The sequence below is a fragment of the Arachis hypogaea genome, chromosome 12 (assembly GCF_003086295.3).
Source record: "Arachis hypogaea cultivar Tifrunner chromosome 12, arahy.Tifrunner.gnm2.J5K5, whole genome shotgun sequence".
Taxonomy (NCBI): domain Eukaryota; kingdom Viridiplantae; phylum Streptophyta; class Magnoliopsida; order Fabales; family Fabaceae; genus Arachis; species Arachis hypogaea.
The window spans coordinates 110315189-110320029 of NC_092047.1; positions in this window are offsets into that span (position 1 = coordinate 110315189).

A 4841-nucleotide genomic window follows, 5' to 3' on the forward strand; every position below is an offset into this window, starting at 1 on the left:
ATTTAGTCTTTATCTTATCTTATAGTTATCTCTATCTTTATCTAATTTTATCTTTCATAGGCCAATACTCTATATATACTTAGTTTTACCTTTATAGTTCACAATTCATTCAATCAACAATTAATAAAATTTCTTTATCTTTTTCTTTCATAATTCTTTTATTTTTCTATTCTTTCACAATTTTATTATGGTATCAGAGCTCCTCTTGAGCTCTGCTGACATCCATGGATCAAGGAGAAATGGCACACCAGCAACTTAATCCGAAGTCTCTTTTGGACCTTTCGTCAGCCCAACACTTTTCTTTCATGACACTTCCTTTCAATGAAGAAGCTCGTCCTTCAAACCAACTTGAACTTCTGCCAAGTCCAACTACTCATTATCTTTGTTCTTTCAATATCTTTTCTACTGTTAACAATTCTTCAAATCGAGATTCATTCTTGAATACTTGGATCATTGATTCTGGTGCCACAGATCACATTGCATCAAATTTGTCTTGGTTTATTTCTTACACACAAATTTCTCCTATTATTGTTCATTTACCAAATGGTTCTCGAACTACTGTTTCTTATAAAGGCATCGTTCAATTTTCACCATCCTTGGTTCTTCATGATGTTCTTTATTTACCTCATTTCAACTTTAATATTATCTCTGTTTCAAAAATTACTTCAGCACTCATATGTGAACTCACTTTTTCATCTTCTTCTTGCACTCTACAGAACAACAATTTGGGGACAATTGATTTGGCCAGAATGAGAGAGGGATTATATGTCTTTGAACCCAATTTCGGTAAAAATTCATCCACTACACACTCCATAAATTCCATCCAATCTCCACCCATTACACCTTCCAATATATGGCATTTTCGTTTAGGACACCTTTCTGGGCAAAGACTTAATCATTTACATAAACAATTTCCTTTTATCTCTATGCATCATGACGAGGCTTGTGACATTTGTCATCTTTCTAAACAAAAGAAACTTTCTTTTTCTCAAAGTTTTAACAAAGCCAATGCAAGTTTTGATTTATTACACTTTGATATTTGGGGTCCGTTTCGACAAAATTCTATTCATAATCATAAATATTTTTTTACTATTGTTGATGATTTTAGCCGCTTTACATGGGTTACTTTATTAAAATCAAAAGGAGAAGTACAGAATCAAATAAAAAATTTTATTACTTTAATTGAAACACAATTCAACTCCAAAGTCAAAACTATTCGTTCTGATAATGGACCAGAATTTATTTTACCTGATTTTTATGCTTCAAAGGGCATTATTCATCAACGTAGTTGTGTTGAAACTCCTCAACAAAATGGAAGGGTAGAACGCAAGCATCAACATATTTTGAATATAGCTCGTGCTCTTATGTTTCAATCTAATTTACCATCATCTTTTTGGTCTTATGCTGTTAGACATGCTGTTTATTTACTTAATAGAGTTCCATCATCCGCAATTAATTTTAAAACACCATTTGAGATTTTACTCAATCTTCCACCAAATTATCATGACATTAAAGTTTTTGGATGCTTATGTTTTGTTTCTACCCAAATGGCGAATAGATCAAAATTTGATCCAAGAGCCAAAAAGGCTGTATTTATTGGCTTTCAATCTGGTTTTAAAGGGTATATTGTTTATGTTTTAGAAGATAAAAGAATTGAGATTTCTAGAAACGTAATTTTTTATGAAAAGATCTTGCCCTTAGTCACAAAAAATGTCCAATTCCAGACACTTAGCCCAACATTGCCAAACACACCTTCTCAAAAACAAGATTCAGTTAGTCTTCCAGTTGAACCCTCACCTATACCCATTGACCCAACTCCACCTAGTTCTTTATTTTCTCCAACAACCTCTCCTTCTTCCTCACTATCGTTTCCTAACCAAGTTGAACCCATGACCACCGAATCCCTTTCACCACTAGACACTAGCCCACCATCACCTTCTCATCCCCCGTCACCTTCTTCACCACCTGAGCAACCCCATCCTCGTCATTCCGACCGGCCTCACCGACCTCCAGCATATCTCTCTGATTACTTGTGTAATTCCTCTCTCATCTCTACAAATCAATCTCCCTCAAAGTGCAAGTATCCTTTATCTTCAGTCATGTCTTTTTCTTCTCTTTCATCTTCACATAAAAAGTTTCTTTTATCTATACATTCTGACGTTGAGCCAAAGTCTTTTAAGGACGCCAATCAACACTCTAATTGGCGTAGTGCTATGAAAGATGAGTTGGATGCTCTTGAGCTGAACAAAACTTGGCGTCTTGTTGATTGCCCTGCAGGGGTTAAGCCGGTTGGCTGTAAATGGGTCTATCGCATCAAACGCAAGCCTGATGGTTCAGTTGATCGATATAAAGCACGCCTTGTGGCTAAAGGGTTCACTCAAACTGAAGGTGTTGATTTCTTGGAAACTTTCTCCCCTGTTGTCAAACCTGCCACTATCAGATTAGTTTTGGCATTGGCCTCTATGAAGCATTGGCCTATACATCAGTTGGATGTCAATAATGCTTTCTTACATGGGGATCTTTCTGAGGATGTTTATATGACTCTGCCACCCGGATTTATATCTCCTCAACCGAATCAATGCTGTAAGCTACTAAAGTCACTGTATGGTTTACGACAATCTAGTCGTATGTGGTATGACAAACTTTCTCATCTTTTGCTATCTCATGGATATCAGCAGACCTCATCTGATTATAGTTTATTTGTCAAATTCATTGGTGATCAAATTTCTATCCTTTTAGTCTATGTTGATGACATTGTTCTCACTGGTAATTCTATTTCTGAACTTGCTGCCATCAAGTCTATTTTACACCAACACTTCCGAATTAAAGACTTGGGCCCATTAAAATATTTTTTGGGTATTGAAGTTGCTCAATCAGAGAAGGGAATTTGCTTATCTCAGAGAAAATATTGTCTTGATCTTTTGGAGGATTCTGGTTTATTAGGTGCTAAACCTGCCTCTGTTCCAATGGATAGTACCACAAGACTATATCAAGACCAAAGTCCCTTGCTATCCGACCCTTTTGTATATCGTCGTTTGGTTGGCCGTCTTATCTATCTCACCACTACTCGACCGGACATCATGTATGCCACTCAACAATTAAGTCAATTCATGGCATCTCCTACTGAATCTCATCTTCAAGCTGCCAAGCATGTGTTACGATATCTAAAAACTAGTCCCGGCAAAGAACTTTTCTTTCCAAGGGAATCAGAAATTCAGCTTCTCGGCTTCAGTGACTCTGATTGGGCCGGATGTCCTGACACTCGGCGATCTTTAACAGGTTATTGTTTCTTCTTAGGCAGTTCTTTAGTCTCTTGGAAGACCAAGAAACAAACCACCGTTGCCCGCTCTTCCACGGAAGCAGAATATCGTGCACTTGCCAACACAACTTGTGAACTTCAATGGATAATAAATGTGTTACAATTTTTACGCATCTCTCCTATTCGCCCACCAGTTTTATATTGTGATAATCAGAGTGCTCTTCATATTGCTGCTAACCCGGTTTTTCATGAACGGACCAAACATTTAGAGGTTGATTGTCACTTGGTTCGACAAAAAGCTCAAGCTGGAGTGATGAAACTTCTCCCAATTCCCTCTTCTGGGCAACTAGCTGACATCTTCACCAAGCCTTTGTCTCCTCAACCCTTCCATCTCAATCTGAATAAGCTTAGTGTTCTTGACATCTTTCATCCTCCAGCTTGCGGGGGCGTATTAAACCACTCTTCCACCTTAGCCCATGACAACAATAAAGACGTCTCACGGCCCACAAATTCAGCCCAACAGAATACACAAATTAAATTATAATTTAGTCTTTATCTTATCTTATAGTTATCTCTATCTTTATCTATATCTTATCTTTATCTAATTTTATCTTTCATAGGCCAATACTCTATATATACTTAGTTTTACCTTTATAGTTCACAATTCATTCAATCAACAATTAATAAAATTTCTTCATCTTTTTCTTTCATAATTCTTTTATTTTTCTATTCTTTCACAATTTTATTACTAACCTCACAGATACTTCTCTTCTAGTAGACTTTATGTTGCCGTTTGAGACAATGAATTCTTCGTTAGTAATCTCATCACCCATCACCGGCATCATCATTCCTAATCCTTAAATCATCAAGAAAATAATATATAAGAAAAAAAATATATAAAGAAAAGAGAAAAAAGAAAAGAAGTAGAGAAGCTAACCTCAGAGATACATTTTTTCTAGTATATTTTTTGTTGCTGTTTGAGGCAATGAATTTTTTGTTGTGATTCTCTTTCGCTAGATCAATCTCATCCATGTCTCTAGAAAATGTAAGTTCTGAACAGAATTAAGAACAGAAAATTGAACAAAGAGGAGAGTCAGATCAAAGAGAAGAGGAAGAAATAGCCTTTGACCAAGCCTTTCTTGTTGATTTTAAAAAATATGAAGAATCCGATATAGTATTACACATATGTAACGGCTAGCATTGCTAAAGGATCAGTTATTAGCTACTAAAATTGAAATTGAAATATTAAAATTAAAATATAGCTATATTTTATATTACTAATTTAATAATCAAAATATTAAATTTTCTTTTTCCATCTTCTTATCTACTTCTCTCCCTTTCTTTATTTCTCTCTATCATTCCTACTCTATATATAACTTATAATTTATATTTTTTATTACTAATTTGATAAACTAAAATATGTCGTGAAATATTCTTTCATTACAATTAAAATAAAATATTTTTTTCCAAAATTAATAAACTCCTTTCCTTTTTCTTCTTTATCTACCTCTCTTTTTTTCTTTCCCATTTACTATCTCTCTATCTTTTTTCTACCAAAATAAAAATTAATAAAATAATATAA